The following is a 21,180-nucleotide window of genomic DNA, read 5'->3' as shown; positions in this document are numbered from 1 at the left end:
CCCTTAACTGCAGGCACCTGGCACATTTGCACCATTGCACCAGAGAATCTCGCAAATCGAGCCCGGCTTTAACACCACATTTGTCTTCAGAACCCAAAGCAGGCATACCACTTATTTCTTCCTCAGTGCACCTTGGGTGCATCACAAAATATAAAGCGACCCCAAAGCCCAGACTAATTCATGGACCATATTTGTGTAAGGTTGCCCATCGTTACTGCCCTGTCCTTTGTAGAAAACTGTGGCTTCATGTGCCCGCTTGGCCTCATTGATCCCCACTCTCTGCAACGTTTGACGGGAGCAGTGGGAATGGCACTGGAGCACTGCATGGACAAGAAAGTCCTCCTAGCGTTGGACATGTGGACCATTCCTCAAGGCACAGCTTTCATAGCCATTACCAGACACTGGGTGACCTTCCCTAGTATTTCTTGTCAGGAAATACCAGGATAGCTGTTCTGACACAGGAGCTATTCTCTAGAAGAAAGGACGTGTGTGGCAGTGCGGCTCACTCCACATGGTGTACAAGTGGTCTTTATTTATTTGGATTTGTAAAGCGCGCTACAGCCCTTAGGCATCGAGGCACTGGCACATGCAGTTTGTAGACTTGTACTTGACAATGGGTCGAATGTTATAGCCGCTATGCTACATTACTCAGCAAGGGGCTACATTACTCAGCAAGTGACTCTTGAATATTTTCACCTCTCGACCTTCATGAAAACCAATCCCAACCGACCCTTAATCTTTAAACTGGTGGGATCCCCGCTACCCCCTTGAAGCTCTTTGTTCCTCCCTCCCCCCCACCATTAACATTCCTGCGCCAAAACCCCTAGCACTCGGACACACGCGCCCCCAACAGAAACACACATACTTGCACGTCCACAAGCCCCCTCCCTTCCCCACCACAAACATTACTCCTCCACAAGCACAGACACGCCCCTAATTCACATCCGTCTTCCGGCCCCCGCGCCCACTCGCGTACGACAGGGAAATGCCAGTTCGATTTAGAAAGGTCGCTCTGGGCAGTCTCAGAGCGGTCTTTCTAAATCTCGGTTTTTGGTATTTGTTTAAACCAAAAAGACATTTTAACTCCACACCCAGCGAGGTGCTCTCACCGGCGTATCTGTTTGGATAGAAACTACCCAACAAAATGTGACTATATGAAATATTTGGTGATGTAGAATGATAGTCTATGGGTATGCGATCAACCTTCCGATAGGATTCACACATTGTACGGATGATGGGCAATATGGCGTCCCTCCTGGCACCTCTTCTAGACCAATGGTTTAACGTCAACGTGGCAACTTTTAATCCTCATGCGAGTGTGGTTCAAATCCCGGAGGTTGCAATTCATAATGGGTGAGCTAGCCATGTGTATGGATGCCACATCTAAAGACATGCTTAAGTTTAGACGTAACAAGAAGAGAAATCCCAAATTCGGAGACTAGCATCCCAGTGGGATACTCAACTACTGCCAAGTAGGTTATTGTGCAGTGCGCAATCATGCTCCTCTCAATTTATGATGTTATTTCAGATGGCACCATGAAGAGCTTTCAAAGAGTAGGAAAATGTAAGAGGTTGTGGGACAGACCCCTCCCACAGTTCAGCCTGATGTGCATCGGGTCCCCATGAAATTCAGTGGGTCACTGCAGATCCAAACGGTTGCTGTGTTTGTTTGCAACTTACGTGAGATGGGTAGTGATGGTGATCCACTGTAATTCTATCTTGATGAGCAGTCATGGTGGCCATCTGTACTGGTTCAGGTAGCTGTGGAAAGCCGAAACTGCTCCTGGCTAGCCTGCACCTGGAATAGCTGTTTCAGTGCTCTCGGGGCTTCTGTCCCAAAACGCAAGATTTGCTTCTTACACTCGCGAAAGAGCTTTTGTGAAGATGAAGGAATATCTTATTTTCCGACTGGTGGGTAGAAAAACCAGGTACAACTCTAGGACCACACAACAGATTCTTCAGAAGATGGCCTTTGCGGAAGCCAGCTAGAGGCGACTTGGACTCTGGCAGTAGTGGTTCAGTGTATTGCAGAAGTAAATGTTTAGTTTTTACTTTGTTCTCCATTTGTCTCTACCATTCAGCGAAACCACCAGTGTCTAGCCTTTCTAGTTCCTTGTACTTGGCTCTGCCTCTTTGTATTTCGCGGTACCAGCCATCGGAGCATGCGTTTTCTGCATTTGCCCATTATCCATTTATCTCCTGTTTACTACCCTCTTGCCCAGTCATCTGTATTAGGACAGGGCAGTTCTGGAGCCTGTACCACTCAGTAGCACCCACCACTGCTATGGGATCCAGCCTCTCCCAATGGACAGAGGCCAGGCAATAGATGCTGTAACTGCCGGCATTCCTCACGCTCCCACTTATTTTGCTCAAATGGCACCATACCTTGAACTCTACCACCAACTGCAAGTGGTAGTAAATTGGCCTTGCTAGTCATTGGCGCCAATGGGTCAGGCTCTACTTGGACAGACTTGGTGGATCTGGGATTGGGCTCGCTCAGTGGGGGGGGGGGGTGAAGTCATTTGCTAGAGTATTACCAGGGATGAGCCGAGGTGTCATCCGACAATTCCTTGTAGCCACTGTCACCACTGTTGGAAAGCACTGCACTAATTGGGTCTGTGGCACGCGATGTGCATTCCTTGGAAAGATGTGATGCACAAGGCACTCTTACTAGGTGGACACTGATAACTGTCATGTGACAGAGATTGGCTATTACACTGCAAGCCTTCCCCAGGAGCAGAACATTGGTGAAGTCCTAGTTGGGAATACCTTCGGATCTGCCTTAATCCTCTTAAGGAAAGCCTAAGCTTGCCTGCCTCCTCTGCATAAGCAGTCACTGCCGCCTGCTCTCACGCTCAGATCCTCCCCCTCTTGGGCCTCTGTGGCTGCCTCTGCCTGCTGTTCGTGGAGTACCACCTCCACCACTCAAACCTGAAGGTGCAGGTACGCAACCCACCTACTGCAGTTTCTTCCCAAGCTGCTCTGCAAATACAGCAACCTCCCCAGGCTCTGCCTGCTGCTCCTCATCGACCCTCTCCCCATCTTCAACCTTCCATCCTTCATGAAGCTTTGGCTTCTCCCTCCTGGATGACTACCTCAGTATTCGGCCTGGAGGCTGGGAATTAGTGCAGCTCCTCGTATTGTATCCTACGCACTCCCTCTAAGGTGTAAATGTGCAAAACAGAATTGTGCATGCTTTGCGTTTAAGGTTTCAGCTTTGCAAAAGACAAAAGCAGTGTTAAAGACGAACAAAGCAAGTTCTACACGATGAAAAGAGCACACAAACCGCTAGGAAGGTGGCACAGGTAGACCTCTTGTGTTCAAACAGATTGGTCGATGTGTGACTTGACAAAGGGTCAACAGGATTATGATCAAGTACAAGAGGAACGTTTTTCTTTTTTTTTTAATTCAAGGTAGTTGGGGTAAAATAGAAGATAAGAGATGGAGCCTAAAGAATACACACAGGCGATACAACGGCGATCGAGAAGACACACTAATAACAGCACACACAACTCCCCAACTCTATAGCTCTCCTAAACTCACATAAAGCTCTTAAAACCTCTTCAACACCACTATTTATTTGTATTTTTCACATGTATCTGAATGCTAAAGTAGTAACAATGTTCTACTTAGAGTACTGTTTGATACCTTGATTCTTTCAGCGGTGTGTACTCGAGGACTGGGCATTCTTTCTGGACTACTTAATCATTTTATTTTATTATTTCTTTCATATTAGACGCAGCCTTCATTTGAACTTCATAGCTTTTTTGAAATGGCAGGCAAAAGAATCTCCAGGAATAAAACGGCTGAATGAAAGCACCAGATACAATTATTCATTTGATTTTCATAGAAATTATGAAACCAAGTAGTAGCATATTACAGAATTGTATACACGTTAGTTCTACACACAAAAATAACTAAGTTGCATTAAAACATACAGAAACCTGCAAACAATCAACGTAAAATAAACACACCCATACTTCAAATTGATGAAAATAAATGGCACTTTAACCAAAAAAAAGTCGTTTTTTGGTGTGCACCTATCATTGGAGATGTCTTCATATGGACTGAAAGCTGATGGAGCAATTCTTGCATACATCAATTGGTAATCGTTGCTGGTCATGCCAATCTTAATGCAAAGTAAGTGATGTAACGATTTTAGAACACCGCTCACTCCAGCCAGGGACTCTTTCCACTGACAATGAATGTGGCACACAATTAAAAACGCTTTTTATCTTTGATTCTCGGATTCTACTTTGAGAAGGCACCCAACCCGTCTCACACCCACCTTAACAAATACCCTGTGTCGCAATGTCCTATGAACCAGACCGGTGTGTAACAATTAAATATTTATTTTTAGAATATTTAGAATTTAATGAAAATCAAGCACATCAAAATTAGGGCAGCAGCCACCACTGTGTGGCGGTACAAATGCACACACCACAATACAGTTACTTCACATTCCTAACATAATATACATAAACGTTTAATAGAAAACGGGAGCAAAATCATTTTCCTTAAAATGATAACACACAGGATAAGCACTCCCCCGCAACACTTCCCCCCCCCCCCAAACACCTGCTGACTAAACTCTTTGTGGTTGGGAAGCAGTGGCGGGGAGTCAGAAAGAAGTGGGAAAAATCAGATTTAAAATTTAGCCCACCACCCCAAGATGGTAGTCGAGAAATGAAAACGAAAAATTTCAATAGGAGCAAAATGGCATACTCAGAATTTACTTGTTACTTGTATCTCAGTTTACAATTGCGGTAGGATAGCTAGGACAGGAATTCATGTGGCTGCACTTAAGAGACAAGGAAGCTTACAAACTACTGAGCAGGTCACCAAAGCAATGTGGACACTGGTGAGAAATCGATTTTGGGAGGAAAATAATGCAGAAGAAAGAAAACGCACACGGCAAAATTGCAATTTGTTTTTCACACGGTTTTAAAAATGACAAGTAACTAAGAAAAGGGGCTTAGCTGTCCAAATCAGTTTTTAGGATCTGAAACAAAGGCACATAACAGACAGGATTCTGAGGGGAAAGGGAATATTCTTAATGGGATTTTGTTTGCGTTTTTCTGTGGGAAAAGTAAGGTATGGTCACTGTGGACTGTGGGATGGGTCAGCTGGGCAAGGTCTGGTCTATGGGCTCTCCGAGATGGGATCAGCTGCCTTTCCTCCTTTCTCCCTGGATTATTGGGCATACCTGAATCTGGCTGGGTGGTTCTGCCTAGATGGGATCAGCTGCCTCTGGTCTTTGAGTTTTTGAATCCTTTTGCTTCTCTGTCTCCTGCTTATATAGCCAGAGTGACATCATAGAATGTTACAATGTGTGTGTGTGTGTGTGGGGGGGGGGGGGTACTCTGTAGTTACTCCTATTCTAGTAAAGGCCAGGCTGCTAGTGTTCCTTCTTCCCTCCGGGCTGATTGGTTCAGGGGAGAATGACATCATTTATGACTTTCTTTGTTTCCCCAACGTTACTTTTTACAAAAATACGTTATGGAGCAAAACTTCAAATCTCTACTAAGCACCATCATAAAAACAGATATGCAGATTCCATATGTCAGAGGGAATTGGAAAGTCCGGTCGCCAACTCTGTGCGAGATAGCATCACTTTTTGGAACAATTTTGTCATTTTTCAGAGAAATTCTGCCATTCACTATACATATGCCCACTTCTGTTTCGCATATATTTACTAAGTTTCATGTCTATGCATTTATGATTCACCACGAAATGCATTTTTCCTGCCATTCCAGTTCCCCAGGTGCTAGAAATATGCACTGGGTCTCATTTTGCATGTTAAAAATCACATGAAATACTGGCATTATATCGAATTATTGCTTATTTTAGGGTGCTGAAACAAATGTCTTAAGGTTCAACAGTTTTTTTAAAATTCAGCCACTGTGTGGGCAGTCTTGGCAGTCCTGCCAGCCCCCAACCAAATCGTCTTCCCCTGGGTCAGCCTGAACAAAGGGTTTCCATGACACCCTTCCACACTTAGGCCCTTTCATATGCCCATGGGGGCTGGTCCACTTGTGGAGGTAATTCTTTTCCCATGGGAGGCAGGACACCTTTGAAGTAAATGCCTGGGCCAAAAACCTGTTCTGCTGGTTTCAAAGTTTTTTTTTGTTTTTCTTTCAACAGAAACCAAGTCTTTTTGGAAATAAATATTATACACATTTTATAGCAAAACCTCCACCCCAACATATTCAATCCTATTGCTGTGTGCACACAGGCTGTAATTGCATTTCACTTTCAAACCACTTTCTCCTGATTTGTAAATGCACCATTTTACATGTGGGTTCATTTTTCTTTTATGTCAAGTTTACAAATGTGGTTGCTGTCACACACAGTTTCTTGTTTCTTAACCTTCTGGAGGGCTTTTACAGATGGTCAGTTTCGGGACACAGAGATATACTGCCAAGAATTTCTTTGAAATTAACATGGGACAAGAGAGAGAGCTGCACTATTGCTTTCCTTTGCAGTAATTTCAGTGTACTGGTTTATTGCAAAAGGAAATCCAAGCCGTGTTGACTGAAAACAGCATTCTCTGCTCTTCATGGACTTTCTCAGTGAAGAAAATGCCATTCTGGAAGGTATTGCCTTACTTCATGGTAATCAGATGAAATACACAGCTTGGCTTTGTTTAATGGAGCAAAAATTTGTGGTGTTTAAAATGAAAAGAGGAATAAATTTCAATGCTGTCTTGAATGCAGGTAATTTTTCTTGTGCTTGATTTGAAGCAAAAACAAATGCAGCCATTCTCTTGGCAGTGTTGAAAGCTCACTACACCTGTGCCAAGGAGAACACAACACCATTGTTTTTGGGTGAAACGTTGAAATGCGGTTTTGTGATGAAGAGAATTTCTGTTAGGGCTGGTAAATGTACTCCGCAGTGAGTTAGGTCAGATAGGGTAGGGCAACACCCTGAGGATGACCGTCATACTCACCTAATTCACTAGGGACATGCAGATAATTAGTTACTTAGATAATGAGTCCACATCCCCAACTGTGAGCGCACTAGAGACATGGCTGCCACCACCACCCCCTCTAGCAGTGATGAGGATGTGAGTGCTACTACAGCCCAGTCCAATGTACAGCTAGACAGCACTGGGCATGTCATGTCAATCAGCATAAAACATCTGCACTTAACCTCTGAATCCGCACCAGTGACTATCAACTGGGGCCTGAAGCAGCCCATTATTGGTACCCCAAAAAGTAGTTGAGACAGTGAGAAACTGGCAGAACACAGAATTGGCAGAATCTGTAGGAATGGTTATATGCATAACAGGCGTCCATTGTTTGCATTGCCTGCTGCCTCTTGGCTGGGGTGAGCTTAAGTCTGTGGCAGCGGCCACGGAGGGGCATAAGCTGCTGCACCATACCTCCTGTAGATCACTGTGCAGATGGAGAGACATTATAGGGACAGGGAAGGTACGGTCCTCTTGGCGACTCCACACATGAGTGAACTGCTCTGCAGGGGAGCTATTGAACATTTAGGGGTGCCTGGGCCTCTGTGGCAGAAACTGAATAGAGAAACAGATAAGTGGAACTTAAGATTGTGACAATAATAGGAATGGCACAAAAGGCAAAGGTATGTACAATTCATCAGGACTGCTCGGTCACTACTTCAGCTTTCGGTTTCCAAACCACACGCACCACAAAACAACCCAGCTACACATTTTGGTTTCTGACCTGTTCCGGGTAACAAATAGCGATTATTCAAGCTGGTGTCTGCTATGAGTAGATGCCATCTGATAGTCTTCTGCATTAAAGTGACTGTTCGTGTTTATAAATGTCAGTACGTGGCCTAATGAGCCTCCCCCTATGGCTATATATAATGGTCCAGACACACGTGCACGCTGTCTGTAGGGCAGCTTAGCAATTCAACAGCAATTTGCACAAGTGCTGCTGGTTAGACTAACTACTTGCTATATAAACAATGTACAGGCTCATCATCCTTTCACACCATTAAAGTGACCAGAAATCACGCATCTGTGCACCTGATGGTATGCTGTCTGCCCTTTGTTGACCAGTCTGTATTCCCCAATGACCAGAACCACTGAAGGTGTTCCACAGCATCCTTTCCATGTTGGCTGGACCTATACTGAACTGTGTGTGAAGCCTGAAGGCATCTCACATCCTTCTTTCCAGAATCCTCTACTCGGGTGGCCAGGGTAAGGCCATAGTGTTTGGATCCCGACCCTGGAGGTGGATATGCAAGCAAGGATCAACTGGGTGGAGGAAACTTGAGGAATGGAAGGAGGGTGTCTTTGCTGAGACCCGGTATCCCCCATTTCCATTCCACAATGAACCCTCCGCCCATACAGCGTTTATAGGTTGTCAAACCCCCTCCCTTTCTCCTTTACAAAACAAACCTCAGGTACAACATACTTTTAAAGCAACAGGGAAAAGAAACAGGAGAACCACTTCTCTTATGGGCAGGTCAGATCCACATTCACCTCCTCTGGGTAGATCGAGAAATGGGCAAAATACATCCTACCGTTCCCCGACCTTCATAGATTATTATCACTCTTCCCCACTGACACATTCCAAATATATCCCGTTCAGATTTCTTTAAGACTGGGATGAGGAAGAGGCGACTAGGAGGAATGCACACTTCCACCTATGGATACCACTCTGGTACTGGGATGAGGAAGAAGAATGTAGAAGACCATTCTGGAAATCAGGCATGTTCCAGTAATAGTTAATTGTAGCCAGGCCAAGGACTTTCACCTGCAACCCCTGACAAGGCTACAGGTGCATATAAAAAGGAGTTACCCACATGAGAGAAGGGAACCACCTGGGAAGCCAGGACGCCATGGAGCAGGCTGGAGTGTAGAAGCCGGTGAATAGGCTGCAGAAGAGCAGGAAGGACACTGAGGTTGGAGAGAAAAGTGAGAGAGACCAGGGCCCTGTCGATCTCCAAGTTGTGTTTCGCCAGCTGTAGCTGGGGGAACAGAAGCTGCCACTTCACTGCAGGAGGCAGCCCGAACGTCAAGAAGAGGCGATGTGAGCCAGGGGAGTGAGGGAAAGCAGAGGGAGGACCGCACCATCACCCAGAGGAGCTGCCACATACCAGTGATTGACAGAGAGATGGCACTTGAACCTGCACACTCTGGGTGCTTAATCTGGGCCAAAGAAGGGGCCGAATAACTAAATGCATATGATGAAGGGGTTGGGAGACCAAAGAGATGTTACTAAGCTTCGAGAGAGTAACCAAGTACTTAATACCGAACTAAAGAAAGGCTATGCACAAGTGAAATGAAGATACCACACGAATGGGGAGAATGTGATCTGTATTTATGAATAGAGTGATATTTAGGCAATGTGAAAGTGAAAAGCCAAGTGAAAACCAGTAATGAGAATTGATGAAGCATGTGAAAGGAAAATAAGTAGCACTGTTAGCTAGTATGAAAGCAAGGTGATAACAAGGAGGAAATACAGCAAAGGGAAGTGTGTGAAAGGCAGAGTCCAGTAACTGCCCAGAAGAAACCAGAGTGTAAATGGACTAAGGCCGTAAGTGCAGAAAGGAAACATATGGTGGGAAAGAAATCCAATGAGAATCAATGAACGTTATAAAGTGCAAAGGGTTATCGGTTGCGTGACCTCTGATGGATGGACCATATGGTCTGACAACTGCGCCTAGACCGAGTGCCCCCTACTAGGAGTGAGCCACGGAAAACAATGAGATTGAAGTTGCAAAGTTGAATTTACTGTGAACTGTATTGATCTTTGGGGAAGGGAATACCTGAGGTTGTTTGGAACTTTGCTGAAGTTGGGAAAGGGAGCTCCAACACCTTTTTGTGGAGCTGTTTTGAGTCTAAGGAAGAAGCTGAAAACGCACCAAGAGCTGGAAGAACTTTACTTTGAAAACCTTACTTTGGTTGCTGACATACCTAAACATTCTATAGTCTTAGTTGTGAGGCCAAGCATAGGTTTTAGACACAGACACACTTTTAAGTTGAACTTTACGAGAGTCGATCCTTAGTTTCTTTAGGTAGGGAAATCCCACCTTAGCATAGGGCAAGTTAGGCCTTACTCCATCCTGACATTTGAGAAATAAAAAGCTCTATTTTACAACAGTGAACCTGTTGTCTGTCTTGCTTCATGATAACCTTGCAAATGCTAAAAACAGATTTCAAGACGATTGAGGTTCAAGTTGCTGATGCCTTCAATGTTAGGCGTGATGTTCCTGGTGTACCTGGAAATAAAGGGTGTTTCAGAAAAGTATCCTTGCACATTTGAACAGTGTTTGTTCTTTGTGATGTTTGCTGCGAGAACTCCTTCACCTACATAGGCAGATGAGAAAAGTGCCAACGTTAACCTTTAGCAACGGGTCCACAAAGTAAGCCAGCAGGTACTTATTGTTACCTCTAAATCAAACTACCATTGGATCACCAAAGTCAAAGCCGATCCCTCACCAGCCGTGCTTCATCCACGCTGTCTGCCTAAGGGCTGGCCCTTGCTGTGTTGGTCAAGTTCATCTCAAATAATTATCCCAGAGGGAAAAACTCTGTGAGGGATACAATGGTAGCTCTCCCACCTGTTGGTCTAGCACAGAGCATACAGTGGACAGTAGCTGCCACTGCTAAATACTCTGGTTGTACCATCTGAACAGCTGGCTGTTTTTTTCCCATCACACAATTACTTGTGCTACACAGGAATAGGTTTTTAGTTTTATCCATACAGTGGCGCTGTAAGCTCTGCTTATAAGCTGAAACTATTGTCCATGAGTGAGAGGGACTGTGAGGAGGGACATAGATGGGCTTGTGGCAGTGTGGCTTTTTACCCACCTATGGACTGCACATTGACATGCTAGCCCCTAGGCCATTATTGCCATCTCTGCCCAAAACACATCCTCCTGGGATCCCATTGCGCTAGCTCAGTCTTGCTCCAGCATCAAGTTTTCCTGCTATTTGTAGGGTGCCAGTGTATTTTTCTAAGTATTTTAACGAGTAATGGCACTCATTTCAGTGGTAAACGTATTTTCTTAGTAATTCAGCTACTTGATGTAATATAAAGAACTTTCATGTTTATTACATGGACTTTTTGTAGCATTTGATGGTTAATTTGCTGCATTAAAGGTTTTCTTAGAAAAGAATCTGGGACCTACTTGAGATTTGAAGTGGAACTAGTGTTTTCCTATATTGGAAGTCATTTAAAGCTACTTTTTGAGGGAAATCTCTCCATTTAAGACGGGCAACATACACAGCCTTAACAGTAGCACAATGTTTCTTCAGCACGACATGGTGGTGCACCCTGCGTGCGAGTTCTATTGCTGGGTCCTGAATTAGTCATCTGCTTAGAACTTCTAATTGTTGTTTGGCTTTAACTCTGGGACCTAGGTATGTAGGCCATGTTCTCAAATGTTGCCCTGGTGCACATACCTTGCCATACTGCACTTGTCATGGAGTAATGGTTTTCTAATATGTCCCAGTGTTTTTAGAAATGGGGCTTCCTTTGGCTTAGTGCTAATACTTGGTAACTTTTTTTTCTCTCCCTCTCTCTCTCACCACCCTCCTCCCACCCCCCCTACACAGACCTCCTAAAAACAGTTGCCTACCTCAAACCTAGTTCCTACTGTGACAATATTATTCCGGCCTACATCATTAAACAATTGATGAGCCTTCGCCTAATGGACTCCCAACATCTATAAACCACACTTTCTAAACAACTATCAGTCAGGGTTCCGCCCCATGTGCCGCCTTGAGAAAACCACCATCCAGGCGTGGTGGATGATGCTCTCCAAATCATGGATAATGGTGACTCTTGCCTCCTCGTCCTCCATGACCGTTCTGTTGATTTCGACAGTCTACCACCGGTGGCCCATCTCCTAAAGTGCTTATGAGATCTTGGTCGACAGCAAGGCTGTTAAGGTTTCAAACACGCATGCTGAAAAAGCCAGGATGGAAAACCCCCATGAGCAGGGTTTTTCATACTATTCCCACTATCACCTGGAGCCATCGCACAGTACCCTTATGCTTAAATCCATCTCTCCTGCCACATAAGAAGCAACTAAAACCAGTTTTATTTTCTGACAAAAGTGAATTCGGTTCTGCTTGGGTTGTTTCTGTAATATAATAATGTCACTGTAACTTTATTTCCTTTTTTATAATTGTTTTCATATAGATTATATGTATTTATATTATTGTACAATACTGTACAGTACTCTGCTGCCCATTTCGGTTAGGCTTATTCTGATAAAAAGGCTAGATATTTGACATAGGAACACAAACACTGAAAGATTAATGGAAATAAACGTCATGCTTCACCCAGGAATTGAAAGCCATTCCATCAGGCTTAAAGTTAAATCTGTGCTGTGCTGTGGTGACCAAGGTGAAAGCGTGGGTGCGATGTGTTTTGTATTTTCAGTCTTTCGGTTAGTCTTGAGAAAGCATTCACAATGGTCAACTTCAGCTTTGATCTCCAGCTGTATGCCGAGCTAGTAAATAAGTATTTTTAGTACAAAGGAAGCACTGGCTGTGCTCTTTGGCTGCTTTATTCAGATTTCTGACCCTCTTCGACCTTCACGCACTGTTAGAAATGAAATACCATAACTTACAATGAGCTTTCAGCTCGATCTACTGTTTTTAAGTCATTTAAAATCCACTGTTTGGGGTCAGTTCGTTGGGAAGTTCCTCCTGTATGTGTGAAACTCCATGTGATTTGCTGCGTGCTATTTCTTAATGGAGCAGAGAATTATTGGTATTCCATAAGCAGACCCATGACGTGGTAGCGAGTGAACTTCATGGAGTCTCCATTGGTCTTTGACTATCCCGACACTGAGCTGGCTGTCTCTCAGTCGAAAGAAGCAGTGTAATTTGCAGTTTTCTGGCATCAGTTTGCTTTAGGGAAACACTTTTGTGGTGGTCCATTTATGGTGACAGCGGGTTGTGTGGTGTATCGATCATTGTGATGGGATTATGTGTGGGTAGGTGTACGACCTGGTGGTTCAGGAATATCCAATTGAGGTAAAAGAGGGTAGATTGTTTGGCCTGGAAAAATAAAGGAGAGGGTGCCATTGTGACACGAGTTGATAGTTTGTTCTTGAACCATGACATGAAAGATTTCTGTCCTAGTGCTCCCTAGTTCATGTGTTCATTAACTAACCAACCTCGTTGGAATTATAGGTTTTTTGACAAAGCCTGCAGGCAGAGGTGGCTATACTCAATATTATTAATGGAGGACAGCATGCTGCTAGAGCCCGTGCAAGCAGGATTCAAACACCATGACCACACCAAATTGGTTGTGCCGACAATCTGGATACTCTAAAGTTTTTGGGGATCGGGATAGCATGGGTAACCTTCATACTCCTAGACCTCTCAGCTGCATTTGTTGTAGTAGACCACATCCTGATGTCCCACTTATTTATTCCAGGCTATGCCTATGAAAACGTCCTTTAAATTGCCTTTCTCTTGCTTACATTTGCAACTCCACTCTCACACTTGATACAACTCCATTTTTAGTCATAAGGGATGTGGACCAGTTCATGGCCATTGAGGCAAGCTAGGAGGAGGACTAGGAACATAGGACATGGTTTAAATATAGCAGTTTTATGTCCTCATTGATCCTACAACTAAAAGGGAGTTCCATCGGCTAACAAAACTACATTAAGGTGCTCGTCAATAGTCTAAAATAAAAATAGTACTCTGTCCAAACCTATTCACCATACTGGCCCTACCACTTAGAAAAACATAAAAGAAAATAAGATGAGTGCCCTGCGCTCCGGGTTTTTCACCACAATCTCTGGCGTCCCAGGGATCCAATAGTTATTGGTACATAACCATTCCCCTCAATGAAACCCAAAGTTCAAAGAAAAAGTTTCAAGTTTCTGAAAAAAAAAATGTCCAAGTTTGTTTGGCTGGAGAGATATTTCCCTGATCTCTCTCCACTACCTTGCATGGTGCCCTGGTATCTGCTCTTCACTTTGCTTATTGTGCCCCTGTGACTCCTGTGGGTTACTCTGTCTCAATGTCTCACTCCTTGGGATATCGGTGACCCCTCTTTTCTTTCCGGCTCTTTCCTCTCGTGAGTCTGTAACCCTTTTAGAGGTTTGTACTGCTTTGGTTTCTTGGGCTTCGGCAACCATTTCTCTTGTGGTGTTCTCTCTGGTCCATGCGACTCATGAATGGGGTTAGGGTAGTTCTTTCCTCTTCCCCACTGGTTCTTTCCTCTCCTCCCTCCGAGCTTGGCTGCCCACATAGATACTGTGTTGCAGGTATTTCTCCAGTGAGTCTGACTCATAAGCAACGGTAGCAGTCTCCATGGCTTGCCGCTCCTCTGCACTGGATACTAGCGGGTTCTGCATTCTGCTTGTCTCATCTTTATCCCACTGGTTGGCTCTCTGGTTGGGAGAGGAGGACCCCAGTCCTCCCTTCGTTCCTGGATTCGGCATCTGGGTGCGGGTCCCGGGCCCACTGCGTCCTCTGTGGTTGTGCCTCCAGGTATGGTTTGCTTTGTGCTGTCACTGCCTTCCACTTCCTTCCGTACTGCTTACCGGCTCTGCTGGTCTGCACGGCTCTGCCACTTGACACCATTCTCATGTCGGAGGCTTGCCATGGCATTGGTTTTCTCCTCTTCCATTCATGGCTTGTTGGCCCTATATTCTCGCTCTGAGATTCAAAAGGGGGGATTTTTTACCACCGGCTGTTGAGCCTGTGAAAAGTTCAGCATGACCTTGAGCCAAACACTTACAGGTAATGTCAGTGTTACCTTGAGCCCAATTCATAGATTTAATGCCAGTCTTTCTTACTCCCATGCAGGCAGATAATACTCTCCCAGTGAGGTCTTGTTTTCCCAAACCCTTAGGGAGAGTTTTGCTCAGCGGGCTCGCCTCGCTATCTTCAAAGGGGGTGGTTCCCTTTAGGGAAAAAAGGACGAAGTCCCCAGATTTATCATACCTTCCATATAACTTTAGCAGCTAACCAAGCTTGGGCACCTCAAAACCTTTAGAAGATTTCTGCTATTATACCTAGAATTGTAAGAAAGACCGACTCCGTCCCTTCCTCTACATTCTTTCTCCCATTTAGTCCTAGTTATTTTCTACATGTAGAAGAGACTTGGAAACATTTCTCTCCTTCCTGGTTCTTCAACTTTGAAATGCGCTCTGAAATGTTGTCAGACCTATACTGGCTTATGGGAGCCTTAAAGAAGCAATGGCTCTTCCCCTATTAAGTGCAGTACTGTCTCAGAAATACTGATGCATTAGAATTGGCATTTCTATGTTTCTTCCTCCTTTGCAATCCCCCCTGCAGAGTGGCCTAATCCTAGTCTCAGAATGTTCACACCAAAATAAAGGAAGACCACTGCCTTTTACGATTTACTGGTTCCTGTGAATGGGAGCAACACCTTGCCAAGGTAGAGGGAGCACTTGTCAGATATAGTGGGGCCATCACCAAATTCTCATGATTTTGGAGATGGGCTGATGGCCCCACTCTTGCAGGCGTACAAGGCTCAAGCAAGGCAGGCTGCTCTGTATGGCAGTGAGCTCTCGGGCAATGCGAATTGCAGAAAAATCAGCACCATTGAGAACCTGGTACTCCCAAGTGGGACATTCCCAATCTTCATGAGGAGACATGATTATTGACCATAAGGGATAATGTGGCCCTAATGCTAATTTTACATTGGCTAAGGTTGTGATGTAGATCTGTCTTGTCTTCATCCATCAAGTGCCCTTCCTTAAAAATACAAGCAGGAGTACGTTTGAGATCAGAAATGAGGTGAAGACCAGAAAAAGTCTGGTCTGTTCTGCAGCCTACAAGTTTCATAAAAGAAAAAAAACATTAATGGCCATTAGGCAGCACTGTTAACGTCATGTGCCAAAAGAGAAGAAGTGAAACTTTAAAAAAAAGTTGTGGGCCGAGCAAATGAGGAGTGAAACTGCACCGGGATTACAATGGGAGAAACACATTTTATTGCATAAAATGAGCAGGGTACATCAACCACTTCTAACCATACTAAAACAATTTTGGTGGGATAAACGCAACTAAAGTTATTAATGAAAATGTGATTTGGGCCTCCTCGTGGTTCCCAGAGATGCGAAAGTTGCTAAAAGCATGCCAATGATAATGACGCCTGTAAAATAGCATATTTTTCACTGATATGGTTCCTGAGTAAATGGAGAAAAACTGTATCTCTGCATAGAAAGGATGTGCAGACTCAAACAGTTTCATCTGATTTGCTTTAAAATGTAGTTCTTATAAATATGGTCATACATTTAAAGATTTGGAAATTAAGGGTACTTGCCATGTTATGAGATTTTTGTGTTTTAAAGCAGGCCAAGCCCAGCTGTCAAAGTGAGATGATGAAGCCCTCTCCTCTCACGCTAAACCAAAGCACTCCCCCCACCCCATCTTCTTGTGCTATCGCCACACAGGTGGAAGGGGGCTAGTGATAATCAACCAATCCCTTTCATGGGAATAATGACACATTTTTGATGTCACTTTCGCTATAAATAAGCCAGTTTGCATGAGAGCTAGACTTCTTCCAATAATTCCAAGAGGCGACCTGCTGCTGAAACCTGGCGAATAACATCCCAGCAGAGAGGCCTAAGTCTTGCATTGGAGGCAAGAACCAGGAGACATAGAAGCGGATTGGGAGCCCTTGGAGGAAAGGGAGGAGACCCTTGACTGACTCCTTTGCTGGCACAGCGGTGTGTTCTGATGCCCAGTCAAGACCTCTACTGTAATCAAATCTACCCCAAAGCCATAATTGTGTAGACCCCATATTCTTCCAGCATTGTTTTCGTTATTTCCCAATTGAAAATATCCTGTTTGTCTGTGTAGATCGCTAGCATATTTATCAAAGTAAACCAATTCATTTCCCCATTGAATTCACAAGATCTGTATTGTTGGCATTCAAAACCAACAATCTTTTCCCTGTGTGTTTTGAACCAGTATAGACATAAAGAACTGCCAAAACAATTAATCCCAAACCCTGCTGCCACGTATGGGCGCCGGGTGTAAAAACTAAATTCCCCATTGATCCCCTTCATGTTAAATCAGAAGTGGGAAGCCCAGTAGTGCCTGTGCCTATGCAAGGTGCAAAAACGAAATTGCTCCTGTGTACCCATTGTGCTCTGCAAAACAAATTTCCTATTTGCATTTGCTTTTTCACATTGCAACTGCGCTAATTGTGCTTGGTTATTTATAATGCGCTTAATACGCAGAGGCTTCTAAGCGCGGACCCGAGGATCGAACCTGTGGTGCTCTGTGTCGTCTTGTTTCCAAGGCGTGCACGTTGACACTGATTTTTCCTCCCGAGACTAAACTAAACTACAACTAAACATCCCAAAATCGATTTTTCCATTGTGCTCTGCAATTTGCATTTTCTGTCTTACATTGCATCTGTGATTCCAACTCAAAACTGATTTTTCCCATTCTGTTCTTATAAAAAAAAAGCCCTGTGTTAGCTGTAGCAAAACGCATTTTTCCCATTGCCTTTCCATGTCCCATATTGGTTCTGTGATCAAATATCCAAAAATCAGAGTTTCCTATTGTATGCTGAGTGAAACCCCTTTCATATTGTTTCTGTGAGTCAGACCCCCAATCCGAGTTTCCCCTTGTGTTCCTACTACCTGCCACTGCCTTCCATTCAAAGTAATTAAGCCTAATTGATGTTTGCAGGGTGAGGGTTGCTGTGAGAAAGCTTAACCAAATCTCTTATCACCGAGTGTGTTGAATTGCTTTTTTCTTGTATTGGTGGCTGATTTAAAAGGAAACAATTGTGACGGCTTATCTGTGTGTGGTTCGCTATACAGAAGTCATTTTGTTCTTGTGTTGCCGCAACATTGGTGGCTGATGTAATCTATTTGTGATCTTTGGCGAAATACATTAATTAATAAGTATATTCTTGGTACACAGCAGCCTGGTTCCAAGTCCATTGTGGCACCGGTATTTGTTGGGGTTGTGTGCGATTCTAGTTGGAGGCCTTATCAAAAATAACCAGAAATAAAACAAAGCACTTAATTGTGCGCCACATTCATTGTTCCCTGACCTGGATGTGACCCTGTAATAAACTGCGATGGAAATATATGTTGGTATCATGCACTGTATTGATACTATGCATCTCGTGTGTACCTGCTGCACACTGTCTAACAGCAGAGATCAACGCATGTGCAAGATGAGGTATGGACCGAGAGGGGCACAGCTGCAGGATCTCCATCCCACCCACAGCTACTCCGAATGCAGATTTGTGCACATTTTCAATAAATTTGAATTTAGTAATAACTTGAAATAAGTACTGCACATCCTGTTTTTGAATGATCAGAGTGGAGAGTATCGAGCAACCAAACCCATCTAGCCAAAGTTCCAGTATTCATCGCAGCACCTGTTTTCGCTGCGTTACTATGCCAGGCAAAAGGCGTCTCTGCCAGTGAATATCCTGCCAATTCCAGTTTCTCCGCACATTCGGGGATCTTATTGGAAATGGCGCTTTGCCACATACATTGACGCCGGAGATGGAACGGAATTTGCCTCAAATGTACTGTGAGCAAAGCTCAGTGATTCATCTCAGATTTTTCGGACAAGTCAAATACATCAATTCCGTACATTTTCCAATATATGTATGTACAACTCACACATAAAATGGTTTAAAGTATGTTCAAAGTTACCATAAGAAGAGAGCACATTTTCAATATGATAGTATTTTAAAACTAGACTTTAAAAAAAAATGATCTGATCTACTGTGATCCTTGATCTGAGTTTTGCCCTATGCCGGTCTCAAGACGTTTGTTGAAGCGACACTGGATGCCTTTAGTAGCTATACATACAAAATGGGCCCTTTTCAAACTTCGTACACTGTTGGCCGAAAGCAGCGGAGCGAACCAAACGTGCATATAATCCATTAGTCTTGGGGGTAAGAATATGACATTTTCTTCTTCCTCTTTAAAGCGGTGCAACACGCTTTGACCATTCATCAGTTGTAACATTTTTTTATCTTCAGTTCATAAATTATTTTTTTATTTAGAGGCTTGAATTTTTCTACATGTAGTTCACAGCTGATCTATTGTTTCAAACTTCCATAATCCGCTAAAATAATCCCACTGAATGTTCTTGATATTATTACCCATTTCGGATTTGCCCCTTCTTACCTGATGAATTTCAGAGTGTCTTATAAATAAAAAACTTTGGGATCATACATAGTAACATTTCACATGATTTAATGGGGGCCAAGGGTGCCACCAGGTGGCTGGAGTAAATATAACCTCAAATCTTTGTAAATCTGAAGGGTTGACCATAATCATCTTAGTATCTAGACTAATAGCACACTTTCAGGCCGATTCATGGAATCAACGTGCGCTGAAAAAACGGCGCACGCGTGCGAAAATGTGCGATTCGCAGTGAAATAGCGAAAATCGCAGTGCAAGTGCGATTATCGCACAGAAAACATCGCACATCTATTCGTGGAAGTCCGGGCACGTGCAAAATGTGGGATGTGCGCTGAAAAAGTGCGCGGCGCACGCTGGCGCCCAGGTCACCGAACGCCGTGCGTTAAGGCCACACCGAATTCGCACATAGCACGGCGCACATAACAAAAGTAGGCGTAACACGGGGCATTACACGCAGAATGGGGAACAACTCGTGAAAATGTGGGCGTCACGGGGAAAGTACAGGAGGCAAGTGCGCAGAACGCCCACACGCTCGCCTACAACACGTATTCATGGAATCGAATAGGGAAAAACAGCGCACGGCCAAAGACGCGCACAGGCCCCATACATGTCCGCCACACAAAAGCAGGCGGTAGCGTCCCTGCGCAGGAAAAAAAATGTGCGTCAAAGTCCTACACGCGCGAGAAGTTCCACACACGATCGGGCCTGGGGGAGCGGGTGCGTGTATTTCGGAGGTGCGCGAGAAGTTCCACACGCGATTGGCCCGGGCGCGTGTATTTCAGAGGTGCGCGAGAAGTTCCACACGCGATCGGGCCTGGGGGAGCGTGTGTGTGTATTTCAGAGGTGCGCGAGAAGTTTCACACGCGATTGGCCTGGGCGCGTGTATTTCAGGGGTGAGTGAGAAGTTCCACACGCGATTGGCCTGGGCACGTGTATTTCAGAGGTGCGCGAGAAGTTCCACACGCGATTGGCCTGTGTACGCGATTCCATTGGACCAAAGGCCCTGACAGCGCAGGCGCGTCTGTGACGTGACACGCGCGGGCGTGTCCCTGTACCCGGGGGAATGTTACAAGACCAAAAACTGCACGTCCGAGTGTCAGCCCGCGTAATTGGAGGATAGTGCCTCAGTGCGTATACGCGGAAGTGACGTTGGACGTGTGGTGCGGTTTTAAAAGGTGCGTGTAGTACGTCATTTGCTTGTACGTGCTTCCCGTGGAGAGCGAGTGGGTGAAATCTGTACTTCTTGTCGGTTCACACGCGATTTACTTCACAGCGTTTCTAGTTCGTACTCCCTGTTACCTCTGTCAGTATTTTTCTGATTTTCTCTTTGACCTGTTTCCTCAAACAGCGTTGACTTCTCCTTTTGTCCTGTCTCCTCAGACAGTGTACGATTCTTCTTTTGGCGGGGGTGTTGCCAACGCGCACACGCGCTTATTTTTCACGCTCTTTTCCCAGGCAGACGGTGAGTCGTGCACGTATTTACCAACTGTGCTAGCCCCGTGTGTAGCGTACCCCTTCAGAGGTCATTGTAGGCTGTGTGTGACACGCATACGTTCATTTTTGTGTTTCTGGGTGCCACAGCGTAGTGCAGGTTCCTTTTCCCACGCACGTGGTCTACGAGGGGTCGCGTGCACGTCATTTTCTGTTTTAGGGGTGCCTGTGCGTTGCGTGACCCGTCATCTTTCCCCAGGGGTTCCATACAGCCTTGCTAGAGCACTTGGGTACGAATTCCATCTAGTACCCTACACCTTTGACCCCCAATTGCCCAGGACAATTGTCCACTGCAACTCCCATACGCACAACTCCATCAGTGCCATGGCTGGGAGGCGAGCAAGTGGTAAGGGTGGCAAAGATGGCCGAGCCTCAAGAGGTGGGCGTAGTGGGCGCGGTAGGGGATGTGGCCAAGATTTGCAGACTCCCCCTAGCCCCCCACGTGTGGAGGACCAGTCAGGGACACACATCCCTCCCCCCCCCCCATGGTTGAGGGAAACGTGGCTGATACCATCCCTGCTCAGCCCTTGTTGGACCGGCCCGTTGTGGCACCTGACCTAGCACAGGGTGATTCCCAGG

General features: G+C 45.0%; 1 protein-coding gene across 3 annotated transcripts in view; it reads left to right on the top strand.

The window, feature by feature from the left end:
* Nucleotides 1-21,180, top strand: part of LOC138511252 (protein unc-13 homolog B-like) — a 2,171,549-nt gene that overhangs the window by 202,769 nt on the left and 1,947,600 nt on the right. The gene's annotated exons all lie outside the window — the stretch shown is intronic.

This window comes from Ambystoma mexicanum, chromosome 6p (assembly GCF_040938575.1).
Source record: "Ambystoma mexicanum isolate Mex_15411 chromosome 6p, UKY_AmexF1_1, whole genome shotgun sequence".
NCBI classification, from domain to species: Eukaryota; Metazoa; Chordata; class Amphibia; order Caudata; family Ambystomatidae; genus Ambystoma; species Ambystoma mexicanum.
This window is presented reverse-complemented; position numbering and strand designations above follow the sequence as displayed.